At 37.6% G+C, this 18,908-nt stretch overlaps 1 long non-coding RNA gene across 6 annotated transcripts in view; it reads right to left on the bottom strand.

Moving 5' to 3' along the window:
• Positions 1–18,908, bottom strand: part of LOC146766685 (uncharacterized) — a 263,759-nt gene that overhangs the window by 137,275 nt on the left and 107,576 nt on the right. For 2 of the 6 annotated variants that reach the window (XR_014957247.1, XR_014957245.1), the window contains exon 1: positions 449–18,129. The exons of the other annotated variants lie outside the window; for them this stretch is intronic. This is a non-coding gene — a long non-coding RNA (uncharacterized LOC146766685). Of the gene's footprint in view, positions 1–448; positions 18,130–18,908 lie in introns of those variants that run through there. 6 annotated transcript variants of the gene reach the window in all.

Raw genomic sequence — 18,908 nt, forward strand, 5'->3', positions numbered from 1 at the left:
GAGTAAGGAAAGAAGTTACTCTACAGCCTGATGGTTAGGGCAGTGACACAGAAAGAAACATGATAAATTCCTGACTCAAGCACAGCCATTTAACCTGCAGCTCCTGGGCTGGCCAGAGCCTGTCCTGTGGCATCAGCAACTGCTGCAGGGCCTTGCTGGTGCCACCTGCCAATGATTCCAACAATTTCTGCAATGACAAGTGTTCTCCAGTAGCCTGAATTTATTTTGATGATGCATGCACTTAGTATAAAGGTCTACAAAATGGATTCAGACCTGCTAAAGCCATCACCAAAGTGAAGGTATTTTGACCCTTCAAAGTAAAAACTATTCCCTCTTATTTTACTTCTCCAGTTCCTGCTGCAAACTTCAGTTTTGATTTGAATGCCATACTCATTTTGATAACAGATCACTCTTCTACTTCCATATCTCACTGCCAAATGGGACTCACCTGTTATCTCTGATTGCAGGCAATTCAAACTTAAAGCAAGCCTGTCTATCACCTACTGTTTTAACAGCTGATTAATTAGGGCTACAGGGATCCTGAGGAGAGCTTTATCTGAAGAGCGGCTCAACCATTAGTAGAAGAAACTTCCTTGTACACTCCTAGCTCAGATAACAAAGTAAGATAATAGTTCACAATCCTCCTCCAGCTAATACAAATAGAGGCACTCCCTCTTATCCTAACACATGAGTCAAACCTATCCTCATGATATAGTACTATAGCTGTGAATTCTCCAATGTTTCTGAAAATTAATATCAGTGACATGACATTGTTAACCAAAGTGTTACTAACAAGGATAAATTACCTCTCTTCCTTTCCCCTCCTGTCTTTTTATTCTGTTTTTTTTTTTTTTTTTAATTAACACTGAAAGTAGCCAGCTCCTAAAGAACTATGAGGATGCACAGTGGTCCTGTCCCCATTTTGGGCTATCATTGCCAAATAATGAATTCTGTCTTTGCCTTGCAAGAACTTTAACTTGCTCCTTAGTATTCTTTTGTATGATGACTGGTGATCTAGAGCACAAGAAATTCACCATTTTTTCTGTGTTTATTCCTCTACATTTGTTTCATCTACATTTCTGCTTCTTGCCCATGAATTGTTCTTATCTTTTCCTATGAATTTGGAACCCAAATAAGGCAGGTCCATATAGCCAGTGTATTGATATGCAGAGCTCACTTGTGTAAGGCAGTGTAATGCTCTTGAAGCCAAAACATAGGCTGTCTCCAACACTGATTAAACAAATTAATGTGAAGAAATGCCTGTCAAGTGTGAATGACACACAGGATCAGTAGCAACATACATCTCAGGAATTCTTTAAATACATGGACTGCAGAAGGTGGCTTCCCTAAAAATCCACTACTAGCCAGCCTCACTGAAGGCAGTTATCTGGGAAAGTGAGCATTTTGTCAAAACAGACCCATAGACTCATACAGACTCAACATCCTGCTGCTGCCTCTAGGGGCTTTAATTCCAGCTTAAAAACCAAACAAATGAGACAACAAAAAACCCAACCAAAATCAAAAAGGAAGAAACAAAAGGACTGTAACCCTTCAAAAGCCTTTTTTTTTCCTTTTGCTTTTAATAGAGAGCCTGAGTAAAGAACACAGCATTTGCCCATTTCTGAAATTGCAGCTATCAGCAATAAAAGCCGTTTTTCTAGCAAGCTTAGTATAAAATCTCTTTGGCCATGGCCACAACTTCATCTCTCATTATCTCATTATCAGTTAAGTTTCCAATGTGAGTTTTTTATGGTACATTTCCAAATTCTGTCTGGATTGGCTGGGTTCCAAATGGCTGAAACAACATGATGTTTCTTCAAGATGCAGTGCCATTTTACTGAATCTACCCAATGTACTTACAGATGTTGCTCATTCTCTAAGTAGGTAGGTGAGTGTATTGCAGGACTTAAAAAGAGAAGGCATCAAAAGACTTAAAGGGAATGCCACCTTCATCCAAAAACTTAAATAGAAATCCATATATTGTTAAATCTTCACCATCAGGAAGATATTGCAATGTCATAAGGAAAAGTTAGTCAAGGAGTCTACTTCCTGTAGAAGTCAGCTTTGCAGAAGAAAAGGAATAAATGCATCAACATCCTTGATAAGACATCTATGTTTATGAAAGTACTTCATACTGAATGCCAGGATTTTTGATCTATTTCATACATATTTTACCAATTAAATGAATACCATATTAATCTTTTCTAAACAATCTTGAAATATCCATCTGTTTGAATGATTTCTCAAGAAGATTAGAGATTTTAATGCCTGATTCACATTTGTTACTGAAGGCATTACCCTGGCAAGTTGAAGCAAGTGTAGAATTGCCAGCCAGGCTGAAGGAAGGAGGTTTAGACCTCACTCTCAGAGGCCCAATAATGCCACCACTGTGATTCACTTGTTACTTTCACAAGCACAGGTTTATTTTTTTTTCCCACATACAACAATGGATAAAGCACCAGCAAAACTCAAATTCCAGAGAATTTGGTTTCTGCCTAAGATCCCAGCCAAGTGTTTCCCACAGTTAGGTACCTGCTCAGCAGGGAGCAGCACACTCCCAGGGCACTGGGCAGCATTTAAATTACTGGTTCTGCATGTGGGGCCAAATCCTATCCTCATGAATCAACACAACATTAACCTGGATCATCCTCCAAAATGTGCAATGTGATTGAAATCATATTTCACCTGATCTGTAACAATTATATACCCCAGTGAAACATAGAGATTCAGCTGGACAAAAATGCAATTTCTTTGTCTTTTTCAAGGGAAAAGGCCTTGCATGTATTTTAGTGCTTTGGAAAACTTCTTTGGGCAGAATCTGTGCCAGGACTAATGACATATGGTATCTTTCCTAGATTTGCAAGTTGAAAAGAGAATGAGAAGACCCCTTTCATTACAGCATAATAGCACGCCTGCGACAGTTCAATAGCTGTAATGAAACATGACAACCCAGGTCTGCTTCCAGTGATGTTTCCAGCCAGAGTCTGAATTACACACTTTGGAACATGTGTCAAGTCACAACTAAATGCAAAATTCCTATACATTTAGAAGGAGGGGGATCATCTTAATTTTCTTATTTTGTAATGATCAGCCATTTTCAAATCACCAGTTCCCACAAAACATTGTAAATGGGTACTTGTTCTAAAATACACATATTTTTTCCCTTATTGTCTTGGGATATTTAAAAACATTTTCCTGAGACCTGGCCCTGTAATCTGTGGCAGTGATCATTATATTTAAACGAAGAGCAGAACATGCAGTCACAGTCAAATAAAAAAAAATTTAAAAGCAGTATGCACATGTTCCCTGTCGAACTGGAGGGAGTCTGAGTTCAAACCTGGCTGCTGAAACCTGTCTTTAGGTGTTCTTCTTATGCAAGTAAAATGCAAATATTTGTAGTTACTGCAATTTAATAATATACACATGTATCAAAAACCAAAATGCAAATCAGGATCCTTTTCTCCATATCCTAAATTTAGATCCTCTTCATCCAACTGGCACAGCTTACATGGATTTACAATACTTTCTTTATACCAGCCAAGGCTTCTGGCTATGAGTGACCAGTTTGTTCTACATCGAACCACTTGACTTGAAATTCAAATATCGTGACCTAGGTCTACCAAAAGTCACAAAATTTTCTACAAATCCTAAGACCTACAATGACAGATTTTATTTGGTTAATGTCTGCTTGGAAACTAAAATGGTGAAAAATTCACCACTTTCATTAAATGAAAGCTCAGACTGTCATGTTAACATATGACTCCAGACATTATGACTTGAAGAGGAATATTAAGCATTTCTGTAAACTCAGAGAGAAAAATACCTACAGCTGATGACACTGACTGTGCACCCACTTGTGCACTTGTACAGGAAAAATGCATCTTGAGTCTCATACAGACATATGAGATAAATCCTGCAGAAACAGAGCAAACTCCTTCAGCTTGGCTCCCAAAACACTGGGTTGGAGCCCAGATTTTGATGCTTCATGTTTAAGAAGTGGAAATGCTAAGCAAACAAATAAACCAACTCCCTATAAATTAGCAGGACTGCTATAAGTTAACAGATTTCAAATTGCTTGTAAGCAATGAAGTTCTTCCATGTTCCAAGCAAACTGTTCACACAGAGTGAACAGAATCTAAATCCACCCATTTGCCAGCCTTCATCTTCATGTTAATTTTAATTAAAACAAAGTCTTCCTCTAGTATTTATCAAAAGTTGATTTTTCTTTAAAAAAAAAAATCTCTTTGGCCTCATTTTTTCCTCTCCCCACTCAAACCTTCTTAATGCTCCTGTGGTGGCACTAATAGGATTCCATTATCTGACACACAGTGAGTCATCACAAAGAAACAGAAAACCTTGCTTCCCTATGCAGGAGTCAAGTACCTGCTCCTTTGTAAGGTCTCAGCAAAAAAGGTCTCTGTTCAACTTAATTCCTCTCTTTACTGCCATGATATAAAAATAGGGGTGCTTGAAAATGACTATATAAATACAGGGTGGACAAACAGTCAACAAAAGTCACATAAACAGAAAAGATACAGCTGGTTGCATTTTTTCATTGCAAAGTCCATACCAGTGGGTCAAAGGTTCAAGGACTATAATAATTTTTTTAAACTTTCCAGTATATACTTTGATATTGTCCAAGGCCTGAATCTGTGATTTGAATCCATGATTTGTAAAAAGATGAGGACTGTGGACAATTTGGTATTGCACTTACACTGTAAAATGTACTTAAAGCTGAACACAGAAAGTGAAAGTAGGCAAGAATTATTCCATTTAGAAATAACTTGTATAAGCCCATTGAAATGCAAGCTCTGGAAAATGCAAACAAACTACATATAATTTTAACCATTATTGCACTAATAGGGTCAAATTCTAATCTCAGTGACCTGGGTCCATCTGCTTTGATCTCTTAAAGGATTGTACACATTTGCCTAAGAACAGACTCAATAATTATATGTTAGCTGTGAGCAAAATCAGTCACAGTGAAAACAAACACCTGTGCTGTTCTCAATTGATGGCTCACATATTCAAAAGTATTATACATCTTTTAGTTTGGATTCTAAACTTCCTGCAAATTGGATTGATAGTGCTGAAGACAATGGGGATTTCTATTGTTGTAATGAAGGACAGAGTCTGTCCACAGAGATATATTTTTAATAAAATCTTCAAACAGTCATTTTAAGTGAATTGCACAATGTCTTTGCTCAAAAATGAGCTGTTAGCTAACTGAAGGTAACAACCAAAAAGAAAAGTTAAGGGATAAAAAAAAAAAGGTTGAAACTGTAGGGACTGGGATATTTAATCATTGATAGCACTGACTGAATTGTAAAGAGGCTCAAAAGAAGGTGTGTGTGAATGGAGATGTCAGATTAGCTTTCCTACTGGTTGGGATTTCAATAACCGACAGTAGATAAGATACAATTAGTATTCATATATTGAGGCCAGAGATTTGGAACCAGTTTTCAAAGTATTGTCTAGCCTTGAAAAAGTATGAGCTGCTTTATTAAATTTTTTACAAAATATGTATTTTAATAAAATGCACTTCACTTCACAAGAGAAGGAAAAGTGCTAGATGATTGTCTTAATGTTTCAAACACCAGAAAACCAGCTGAGAAGCAAATGATTTTTGAGAGTCCTGGAAACTGCACGACTGATCTATCAAGACTTCCACTGTACTTGAAAGGTCCGTGGGTCACAGCCGCAGGAAGTCACATTTTGAGACCCAGCTATGAAGTTGCTCGAATGGCCCGAAGATATAACCCACATCAAATGGCTGACCTCCTGCACTTGCATACTGCAGGTCAGCTTACATTTTTTAGCCAGAGGCCCTTGCTGATTCCCTTTCATAATATCCTGGAACAAAGAAACACACTCTCAACTTTCAGGGAAGTCTCCATGGGTTACCTAGAACTCAGCTTGGCAGAACTGAGCCCAGCAGCTCTTACAAACAAGTGCATCCCTTTCAAATGGAGGCAATAACAGGGTACATGCAAACGCTGCTTTCCAGCATTTCAGAGACTGCTCAAAACAATTTCTCCAAGTGGAGTTTCTGACTGCCTTTAACAACTTTTGTCCCAAATTCTGCATCACAAAAGCACTTCAGATTATTTGGCTTTGAAGAAGTAAAATGATGACCTGCATAATACTTTCTTAAAAAGCCCTCAGGTCACCCTAAAGTCCCTTGCAGGAGGTCTAAAATGGTCTAACCAGCAGAACATGCAGTAACACAGCCAGCTGTCTACAGACAAACAATCCAATTTTTAAAATTTCAGATTAACTAGAAAACTCTGCTACTAAATGTTGTATGCACCACAGAGTAAATAGATTAGAAGTAATTAGTGAAATGTTAGAGCTTCATTTACTTTTCAAATTTCTTTGGTCTATTCAGAAATGTTCACAACTGTGAAAAATGATACTAAGAGTTTATGCAACATACATTTGCTGAAAAATTATAGAATTTAAAAAAAAATCTATTGAACCACTGATACCTTACACTTGTGCACTAGATCACTGCTGTATCAGTGTTTTAACTACATTAATATGTGGGACAAAATTCTCCAGTCTAGCATCCACATAACTGAATAGTTACAGAGCACTGGATTGTACAACACACAAAAATATCATGAGTGGTTTAAAACAGTCATTGAAATTATTAATCATTTATACTATTCATTATTTTTCTTCTGTATTAATTTTGGTCTACATTAAACAATGAATTTTTTGCCTCTAAAATTAAAGCATAATAACATATGTGATTCTGTTAACTTCTGAGAACAGAACAGCAAAATGTATCATCAAAGACAGAAAATATGAATACATAAAGATCATGTGCCCAAAGCTTTCAAAAGTCCACAGCCTGGCTGATCTTTTTTGTTTAGTAGAAATAATAAACTTAAGATTATTTTTTTCTATTTTTTGTTTATATAGAATAAGATTGTGTAGTCTGTATCTAATATATTAAAGCTTCAGAGTTTAATATTCACATTTTAGGGCCATCTACTCTCATGCCTGCGTCAGATTTAAAGAAAAAAATGTAAATAATAAGAGGGAGGGATTTATCTATAGAGGCACTATCATCAAGCAAAAACAAAAAAGAAAATAAAAGCAACCAAGAAAGACACAAATCCAAAAATCCAGAGAACCTGTAAATACTAAATTAACATTCAGACAGAACTGTTTTTTAGGGCACTAAAACACTCCCTCCTGAAGAGAAACAAAAACCAATACAAAAGAAAATTATTTGTGTTTAATTTTAACTTCATCTATTCTGCATGAAAATTAGGCCAATTGCTACAGAATTACAAAGACACTACAGCACAAAAAAAGCTTGGCTTTCCTCTATTTCATGTAAATGGATTGATATGAAGATAAATTCTATTTTCTGTGAGTTTATTACATTTGATTTTCTCTTACATATGACAGATATGAACAAACTGCATTTGTCTCCTCTGGCTCTTAGCAAGGACACTGAGATACAGTGAAACTGCCACTCCTGAAACACAGATATTTGTAACTGGGCTCTCTTTTATCCCCCTGGAAAACTTTTAGGTTCACTTTTCAAATGGTATTCTTTCAGTTTGGGATTGTTGTTTTTTGTTTGTTTTTTTTTTTTTTCTTTCTCCAAACATTAGTCAAAAAGTTGTTGCAGATCACTTTAGAAGACCCTGAGGTCTTTGGGCTGCCTTGAGCCTCAGGGACCCCAGAGCACCTTCACAAAGATACAGTGGTTGATGTCAGAGATTATTTCATCCCCCTCTGAAGCACATCATCTCAACAGTGAAAAAGCACCAACTTCCATGACAGCAAAATAAAGCAGATGACAGGACCCTCAGGTTCCCAGTAAGGAAAGGCACTTGCCAAACACAGAGAAGTTAAAGAAACCCTGCAAGCTGAACCCAAGCATTGGGAAGAGTTTTCAAGTCATCGACCCATTAACATTATTTGTTTGGGAAGCGTTTGTTTTCCAAATGCTGCCTGAAAATACCAGTTTTTTCTTACAAAGGCTGACATCCCATGAAAACAATCACTTAGAAAAAGGGTCACAAGTGTGCAGGTTTAGTGAAAATAATGCTGGTGGCACTGTGGTGCTGTTGGTGAGCACCTTGTCCCTGAGGAGAGACTCACCAGCAGCTCCCAGCTAAAGCAGTGCACTTCCTGCCCCAGGGACATCCTCCAGGGAGCATCCAGCAAGTCCCACCACTGCCAACTGCTTGCATATATCAAACGAGAAAAAATTTTCTGGTTATTTTGAGCTGCAAAAAGAAAAAAAAAAGGGGGAACAAAAATGGGCCTGTGCTCAAATCTATACTCACACCTAGGAAAAAGAACGATTGAAAAGAACTCTCTGTATGTGTGTACACACTCACGTTAGCTATTAAAAATATGGGTGTGCTTAGCAGCTGAATAGACCTCTTCTATTTGGAGTATTTTTTAAATACAATTCCTGAAGCTTAGTCCACATCATTAATGCCGTGAAAAGTGAGGCTACTGTGTGGCTTCAAAGCATAATCTTTTTTCAGAAGAGTAGACATCTGCCGCATTCATTTTACTGCAGAGGTTTTTATAGAAAGAAATTAAATAGGAGAGAGGCATGTAGGGGGAAGGGGTTTTTTTAATGTAGAGGAAAGAGTTCTGCCCTCACGTTAACATAATAGCCATCAGTAAAAGAGCTCTGGGACAGGCAAGCTGGGCTTTGCTCTCCACTTGGGTGGGTCAGCAGAGTGGTTTAGGTGCTGCAGCCCTGGGAAGCACCACTCTGCTCTCCTGCAGTGTCTCTGTGCCTGAGTCTGGGTTAGAGAAAGCCATCAACCCAAAGCATTTTTATTAACTAGTTTCATATGGGGATAAGTGGACCTGGGAGCAATTGCATGCATAGAGAGGCTGGTGATCTGAGAAGAATACACAGGTAAGCAAGAGGTTGCACAGAGCTGCAACTTTCTTGTCTGCTTCCTCAACAACCAGGTCAAGGCACACAGCTTCAGCTGCAATCTTCTCATCTTCCTTTTCTCACCGTCCCCTCGTTAGACCCTGAGTCGTTCAGGGCGGTCTGTTCACCATGCCAGAGCCTGAGGAGGGCTCAGCCAGGTGCCCCACTGCAGCCACAGCAGCTCTGGAGCAGTAGGGGCAGTGTCAGGGCCTCGTCCCTCTGCCCTGCTGCCAGAAGGCACCTCTTGTGGATGTTAGCAGGACTTAAATGTTTAGGATGTCACTGTTACTTAGCCAAGGCAGATATATGCTTATCAAAGTATCTGACCTACTGTGCTTAGAGCCACTGACAGACTTCTGCTGATTACAAACTGACACGCAGGAGGGAACACACTGCAGCTGCCCGTGCATAAAAGGGGATTTTCTCAGGGATACACCAACAGGACATCCTTCCACTGCTTTTCCCCACACATCATTTGTCACTCAGCTCTATTGCACAAGTCTGCTGTAGCTGGGGTTTCCAAAAACAACATTCCAGAAGACTGCATCATCCTGGACTAGAAAGCAAAAATGAACACATGATTTCCCTTAGCCATAAAATTCAATGTATATACACAAGAAGGTGATGATTATTGATTTCAGAGTCATATAATGTTATCAGATGTCTGAAAAACATGTGGAAAAGTAGAACCAAGGTTGCTTTTTAAGAGAGGAAACAGATACAGAAGTTCACCTTAAAACACAAGTTACTACAGACCAGGAAAGGATGGGCTGCTCTCCATGACCAGGCAGCCCTACCAGAAAACAACAGCAGTAGTGAGGAAAGGGACACCTTAAAACTTTGGGAACAAAACCTGATGGGGTGAGACCAGCAAAGCACTAAACCTGATTGTTGTGGAGCCTCCAGCACCACATGGCTTCCAGAGAGCACGGACAAGCAGCAGCCAGGAACATTAATTCATTTGTCTCCTTTGAGGCTGATGGACAAACCAGATGTTTTCGATATAATAATGCTGCTACTCCACATCATCACAACTTGGATGCACACTATTGCTTTCTGTCAGGTACCACATCTGAGACTCCCCAGGCTCACAAAGGCACACTGCTAACCTGTTGCAGCCAGATGCGTCTCGGGGGAAGCAAGATCCAAAGCTTTTAATTACTTTAAATGTTATGATGTTTGCAATATATGTTTTAAAATAACTCTTTCCAGGAGAAAGATATTTGCCAGTATGCTGTGACTGTAATTTTTTGTACAAAAAACAAACAAAAAAACCAATCCCTTGTATTATTTTGCCTCCTTGAGAACAAGTTGCAGCTCAAGCATTTATCCAACAATAGATTATGTAATTTTTCTTATATCAACAGTAAGATGTTGAGATTCCAAATCAGCTACAACTTGATTCATAATATTTGAAAGGCACAAAACTGACAGTGCAAATACTCACAGTTCAGAAAGTTGAGGTAGAGAACAATAAATAAAAAAAAATATATATAAAAAAGAACTGAGTTGCACAAATAGTTATAACACAATCACTGTTCCAGCTATAATACAGCAAAACAATGAGTTGAAGTATATCACTACCATGAAAATATTGCCCCAAGTTAAGAAAAGAACCCTCAAAAGAAAAAAAAAATGTGGTATATTCTTTTATACCAGGTAAGTACTGAATCTCTTTACCATCCTACCTCCACAGTAAGGCTCAGATTTCCAATCTTTTACTATGACTCTTACAGACAGATTTCCAACACGGCTGTGTGTTAGCTGAGTAGGATGAAACATATTGAAAAGTTGGTGCTCATTACATGATATTGAAATGACAAAACTTGAAATAGAATAAAAGGGATGTGCTTTTCTATTAGGACTCTCTCAAAGGGAGCATTAACATCCATTGATCTGCTTCACTATCATTTTCTCTGTTAAAGTCTAGTGCCTGCTCTAGACTAACATCCATCCCGTTCTTTTACTCAAGAAACACCCCTTTAATTTTCATTTCAGTCTCTTGCATCAAAACAAAAACTGCATCTTATTGTAACTAATATAATTTATTTATACTTGATATAATTTGAAAAAGTGATGACACACCAACAGCTCAAGCATGAAGCATTTTTAATTCTTCAGATGAAGTGACAGATGATTATCAAACACATTTCCTTAATATTTAAATAATAACTAAAAAATTATTTGCTTTAAAAAGGTATATGAAACACAAAATAGAATTCTTTATTCTATCTTCTGTGGTTTAGAAGATACCTGGGGTGACAGGTCACACAGTCATAGAAACTTGAGCAATCAGTCCATCCCTCTGTGTGAAACATTTGCTGTGATGTATTGCTCATTTCTTGCCAACACTCTTACCAGTCACTGTTTTCATCACTTGCCTTGTGTTTATCCATCTCCTAACTCATTACTCTCCTTGACAAGCCCTTTCTTGCTCAATAATGTTTCCCCCCTTCTTGCTACCAGCTACTAGCACAAAAAATTTCTAAACATACAGTAAGTTGGGTTTTAATTACTCAATCTGCTTTTCAAACATTTGCAGTGTACTCAGGTGTGCTGACACTAAAAATAAAAAGAAAACCAGTATTCAAACATTTAGTACAGTAATTCTGAAATTGAGCATCATGACCCAAATGGGGCCAGCCACAGAAAGAAAATTCAATGGAAAGAGAAAGAGTTAAAAATTGGGTAAAAATCATCAATGCCAGGTAAGAAAACCTAGAAACTGCCTATGTACCATAATCTTCATGGCCTAAATAGCCATATATATCCTCATTCCCAAGGTGTGAGTTGACTTTTTTTGTCCAATCCTACTGTTTATTATTGGCCTGATAAAGTGGAACATTTTCAGCAGGAAAACCCTAATGTCATGACAGCTGGATCTAAAAAGTTCTTCTGAGGCTTCTGGCACATACTTCAGTTCTGTCAGGTCTCTCATCAATCTAAAAAAAATTTCTTTCGAGTTTGCTTATTGGTTACAAAATTTAGCAATCATGCTGCTGCTTCAGGGGCATCGTAGTAAGAACAGACTGTGGGGCTTTGTTTTGGCAGAGAGGGACTGGGTGGGGAACTGATTTTGGTTAATAGAAGGATTTGGCTGGGAGCCTTTTGCTTTGGCTTTTTTCCAGAAGAAAAAATGCCATTTATGATCTGACAACAGGGTTTCTCTTGACCAATTTGGCTCCTCCCATAAGTAACAATAAACCATGACTGCTTTATTGTCAGCTAAGTTCCAAGGAGTTTTTCTCCACCACCCATGAGCAGGAGATGACAGCACATGTGAGTGCAGGGAATTCAATCTACTGGAGACATGGTTTGGATTATCTAATTTGTAGATGAAAATTGAATTACTATATAGGTGATAAAATAAAATTTTATGCAAATATTCATCCCCTATGAAATGGAAGATACTTAAAAAACTTTTAATGTGGCAGAACTGATGAGATTTTGACTACGGAACAACCAGTTTCTAAAGCTCCATAGATTCCAGAATTATCTTTCTTGGTAATGTCAAAGACATAGAATAGCACTATCTTTCCTTTATCTCAGTCCTTGTAGCTAGAGTAAGGGACAGGTCAACAGAATTCTGAAAAAAATATTTATTTTAATATACATCTGTTATTCCCCTCACCTTTTAGAATAAAAATGCAAATGAATTTCTAATTTAAGTAAACACTTCCTTTGATCTCCATGCAGACAGTGTCTGTTGTCTAGAATGAGAATAAATATTATCTAAGTGTAGAAGTAATACTTTTACAGTGAAAATCCATTAAATAAGGGCCATCATTTGAGCATACCAGTTTGAAGCACCAGTTTGACAAGTTACAGAAAGAAGAAAGGACCATCTTAAGCCAATGGCAATTTCATGTTGGTGATTGGTTCTGAAATACCAGTTTGGACAAATTTCTATATAATTTGTCCATTTCTATATCATCGATCATTTATCAGTTTAGAGATGTTGTGATCCATAAAACACCTGGGAATGTAAGAAACAAGAAACCAAATATAAACTCCATCTCCCCTAAAATCCATGAAAAAAAGGTCAAGAAAAGAAATTAAACATATTACTAAAACCTTTTCTCTCAGAATGAATAGGAAAAGAATGTTTAGAGATATATTCAAAATCATGTTACTTCTGCTACACTTCTTTTTTAAAATGCTCTCTGTGACTGCTTAAGTTCCTTTGACAGAAATGCTTATTTCAACACTATATCAGACAACAGAAATCCCTACATATGGTGAACCTTCCTCCTTTACAACAAATTTAGTAGTGGACTTTAATACTGTGCCATTATTAAAAACATTGTGATTGTGTATTAAAAGGTCATGCTCATTTTCTAAGCTTTTCCTGTAGAAAACATACATTTCTACTATATCTGCACTGTAACTTGAGGGCTGCATTCACTACAATTTTCTGAGCTGTGGGGCTATAATCTTCCTTTTTGTTTACTTGTCAACAATATTAATGCTTTCTATTTTCAGCACTTTACTCTTTTCCCAGTCTAAAGATATGTCAGGAGGCAAAAAAGCACACTTAGTACTTGAATATGTAATGCAGTTTCATCTTTAGGCATATTTGTCATTATTCAGAAGTTAAGAACTTATACTTATTTCATAAACATACCATCAGTATATGCTAACTAAATTATACATGGTACATTTCTCACATTTAAATAGAAAACTATATTTTCTATCAGGAAGTGAATGGGCAGTAAAAATATTTTCCAACAATTACTCTCAGAGTTTCCAAACTCTTTCCACATGATTTTGCCAAGCCTAAAGGACCCCAAAATGTGGTACTGCTAAACCAGGTAATCACAAAAATGCTGAAAGCTAACTCTGATGAAGAATTCTATTGCAGCGTGCAAAGAATGCTGAAGCCCATTAGTATGATTGGTGGTTGTATTGCTCGCTCTATAAGCCTGAAAATATTTCACATGAGCTGAGTTTAAGGATTCCATTAATCACTGTCAGCAAGAGAAGCCAGTTCTCATAACAGACTAGTAATTTATGCTATACTCCACTTTGTTCATGAATGTAGCATCTCATGACATTGGTCAGAAAAAAAACACTAATTTAAGATCCAAGATTTTTTCTGTACTCCTTTACAATATCACTATTTCATTATTGGAAATAATTCATAACTCAGAAATGCCAGCAGTCCTTCCTTTGGCAAGGTCCTCATCTTTCCTAGATCTTTATCAAATAGGATTAAAACAAGTTGAACTCTTGGCAATATCTTTTGGAACTCCTGGAAATTTTAGCACTTCTCAATCAAAGGGTCCAGATATCTGACACACCATAATGCTTCAGGGCTACTTCTTGAACTGTGATACCTCACAGAACATGATACTGGCATTTGGTCACAATGTCTTTTTTTGATATGTAAGATTGACACTTACTGCAATTACCCTTTCTGCAAGATTCTGCTCCAGAGATGTGCAGCCTCTCAAATTACTGACAGCCCTGCCACAAACCTGACTTTGTTCTCTTAACCAACTACTCCCCATGGCATTTCATTAAAGGGACATTTTGACTGAAAGCAGTCTTCCCAAATACCTTTCTACTCATAAATTGGTTTGTCATTCCACTTCTGGCTGTCTTTGTTGAATGACATGCAGATTTGGAGGTAATCCAATTAACAAGTGGAGCAATTAATATCACAAACTATCTCCATGCTAACTTTGAGATAAAGAGTTAAGCATTTTCCAGTGACATGAGATCTAAACATATTAAGACTTCTTACATTTATGCAGCCTCTTCCACCACACCTCTCTCAGCATCATCAAAAACTGTGAGTTGTTGCCAGTCATTGTTTCTCATGGAATCCCCCTGGGAACTCAACAGGATTTTTGCATCTACACTCAGCTCAAAACTTATTTGTATGGAAGACACAGATATGACCCTCCTCTGCCTTAAAATGAAGCCTTGGTTTAACAAGTCACAGAAACAAGGAAGGACCAGCTTAAGACAATGGACCTTATTTTTTCCCTATTTTTTCTGCTGGTGATCAGTTCTGAAATACCAGTTACACAAATTTTTACCACTTTTTGAAATATTACACTTCATTTCTTGAGAAGAGTGGAGGATGTTATGCAGACATCTTGCCTGAGTTCATTATCAGTCCAGTGTGTTTAATATAAGAATTCCTCTATATTCTGAAAGAATGGTCCAAACAACAAAGCAAGTTTCCTCCCACTGACTTTTCTGGAAGCCAAAGTCAAGTAAAATATTAGTTGTGATAATATTACAAAAGAAAGATTTTTGATTATTGAAATGTCTTCCCAGAGCAATTTTGTGCTTTCCTTCCTGCTATGATAAGCATCAGGGGAGAAAAAAATTTCAGCTCCTTACAGAGGAGAAACTGTGTCACACCTTTTAAAAGTGAGTCTTCCAGGATCAAAGCAGAACACAGTAAAAGCTTTAGAAAAACTGTGCTGTTTTACATCAGGGCTGAATTTAGCTCCACATCTTTGGCTAAGACTTTAAAAGGTAGCAAAAGAGAATGAAAAACAAGGACAACACAAGGTCACTATGATGGAATGAAAATAACTGATGAAAACTTGTTTTTTATTTTTCCTTCAAATGTTCCTAAATTTTTGTTTAGTTAGTCAAAATGCTAATTTTACCTATATGGTGAGAAATAAGTAATATAAGAAGATAGTGGCTCAACAGAACTGTGTGTTTGAGCAGAGACTAAGGAAAAACTCTCAAGAAAATCAGCTTAAAAAAAAGGAATCATTAAACCAATTGACTGTCCTAACTGTGACTCCACTCACTTCTGCCCTAGATAATCACTTCTAGGTGTGTTACTTTCCATTTATCCCAGCTGGCATTCAGTGTGTTTGGATGGTTAATTTATTGGCAAATATATCAAAGATACTTTGGGGGACTGCTTATTTCTATCACAAATTCCAACCTCTATCGTATCAGCAGCACACAAAACAAATTACTGCATCCCAGGACATGGACTTACGCTTGACCACTGGGTGCAAGTTGACACACTTGTTAAAGTACTCAGTAGGTCTCCAACGACCTATTGTATGTCCTGAAAGGCATTCCTGCTGACAATTCATCCCACTGCCAAAAGGGATGGGCAAAGTAAGGCTAATTTACCAGAAAGATGTTCTCTCACTTTCACGTGTTCCTAGAACAAATAGCATATCTGTACTTTTTAACATTAAATATTTGGACTTGACTATTTCCTTTCATTCCAATGAATTTCCATTCAGGCCTGGAAATGCCAAACCCCAGCTTGGTGTCTTGAATGGCTGTGAATGGGATCAGAAGTGACACTGCTTGAAACCTCACAAAGGCAGAAAAACATTTTTCCGAGATTTGCAGTTCAGTAGTGTCATACTAACGAAACTTGAAAAAGCACCCATGAGCATAAGTGCCAACCCAGCTGAGAAAAGCACCACAACTCCCCACGAAAACCCAAATAAAACAATTCTCTAACTGAATGTCCTGTTATAGTAAGGATAAAGGGATGCCTCAGACTGGTTGTGAAAATTTCCTTTCTCCTGTCTCTGCTAAACTTCAAGCTTCCTTATAAGCTTTTCAACACTTCCAAGAATATTATGAAAAACAAAGACAGAGAATAATTGTTATGCTTAGATTATTTGGACATAAGTATTAGTCAAGATTATGTTGATTTATCCAGACTATTCTTACAGATCCCTGCTAATGCAATATCCCTCACTTTGAAATCTAGTTGTAAAGAGCAATACTCATACCATCCAGAGGTCCTCAATCTTTTTCTAGTCATCCTCTTCCTTCTGCTGGAAAATGAGATCTAAAAGGCACAGTATACTCTTCAACTCTAGATTATATAAACTGCAAAAGTGCTTGAAAGCTGTTTCCAAGACTCTTGTGGGGTCTTCATATCTGTAGTGCCTTCATCACTGTAAAGCACTGTAAGACTCCTGTAAAATGGCAAGTGAGGGTGGAACTTGTAGAGGCATTTATGTGTCTGACTACATCACAACTTTCCTCTGTATTTCTTTGTGCAGTATTGTCTACTATGCACGTTCTAGGTTTAACTGCTGACAGCTGCTTGTCCACTGCACTGGCCTCGTGGCTGTGCATTTCAATGAGTTATGCCTCCTGAAAAAGTAAAAATCTAAATATAGAGGAGTCCCACCCTGAAGAAACAGTAATCAGAAAAATATGCCCTGAGTTGCAGAACACTTGGCACCAATATATGTGAAAGAAGAATGAACTCCAGTTCACTTGCAGACAAATCCTACTGCCTTGGCACAGTTAGTCTGACAGCTAGAGCAGTACCACGACAGAGCATAAATCAGATCTTAATCATTTCATCCCTTTTTTCGGAGGAGCACAGCTGGTAGGATCAGAGCACACCAACTGGGACGTGCCATTTGATCACTTCTATTTCCTAAAGCTTGAGGTTTAAAGGGAACCTTAGACCACTGGCTATGTCTGAGTGAGTAAATTCTTTAACACTGAGGCCAACCAAGGAAGAGCAGCCGCTCTCCATTTTAGTGACTGCCCTGCCCTCTGAAACAGGAGGGCCATGGCCAAAGTGCTTGTTGGTACTGGCTCCTGTGCCACCTCCAGACCTTGTGGAAGGGTCATGAGCCAAAGGCATTTTAATACAGTAGAGAAGGTCATGTACCAGTACCCAAACAATAGCATGGGAATAGCCCCCAAGAATCGCTTCCCAATTACCATGTGCCATTATATTTCATACAGTTGCCACAAAACTGGATATTTCAACCAGCAACAAAATATAAATATCTAAAATTAAAAATCTAATAATTTCTCCTTTTACTTTGCTGATTGAGGTCTTTAAGGTAGTTACAGCACAGCATTTTATTCAGCCTTAAATACCATAGGCTCCTTACTCGATGTTCAATATCTTTTAGGATTAAGACCCCTGAAAGTACCAACTTGTCATCAGCCCAACCAATATTCAGTACCTAGAGCAAAAAAATCAACTTCCATTCACAATATGCTGTTTTAAAAAAAGATATTCATATTCCCCTTTCTACCACATTGCATTAGAGCATGTATTTAATTATTCCCACTCTCTGACCACTGTGTAGGATTCACAGCTAGGAGGGAATAGCAGAGTTTAATGATGAAGAAACATCAGAAATGATACCTAATAATTTTTGCTCTGTCTTGAGAGTGAAACAAACCAACACCAATCTTCCATTATTTTGCCTGTTATCCCAGGAGGGATAACAGATATATATCAACTTGTTTTTACCACTGTAATCCTGAGCACTGACAGAACATTAACCACCTTCCTGACTTTCAAAACTCTGTCAATATTCCCATATATAAGCATATCCTATTTTGGGAATCTCCTTTATGCTGAACAAAGACAAAAATACCACTGCTTTTATGTGTACAACACAACAGATGTTTTTCCTCATCTCTGTCCAGTAACACAACTATGCCACAGTGTTGCTCTTCATAAAAAAAAAAAATACATTTTTAACTTTTTTATTGTCCTTTCACATGGCTTTCTCTTGGATGCTTTAGTGGCTGTTATCAACTTTCTACACTTCATAACTTCTGAACTATATCAATTGTTGTTAGTGTCCCTTTTCCTATTCATTATAAATTGCTTTTTTTATTTCTAATCTCTGCTTTCACTTCATAGCTGAGCTAGAAAAGGCTTTTAGGCTTTTTTCTTGGATGTAGAGTCATAGATTTTTGGACTATCTAGTGCACCTGGACTTTATAAGAACCTTCAATTTTCAGTCACACTTCTCACGCTCTTATGTCTTTGTGGAAATCATATCACATTCTTCCCCTTTTTGCTGTATATAAAGTTTGCTACAGGTTTTAACAGCTTTCCTTACAGAATCATTTCTTATGGATAAATAGCTTCAGGCTTGGAGTGGTTGCTCTGCAGATGTTATTTTATACTCTCAGAATAACCTGTCTGGTACCACTAGTTCCTGTCACCCACCTGCAGTGCGAGCAGGGTCATCAGCTCAGTGTCTCA

Source organism: Lonchura striata, chromosome 9, assembly GCF_050655825.1.
Source record: "Lonchura striata isolate lonStrDom1 chromosome 9, ASM5065582v1, whole genome shotgun sequence".
NCBI classification, from domain to species: Eukaryota; Metazoa; Chordata; class Aves; order Passeriformes; family Estrildidae; genus Lonchura; species Lonchura striata.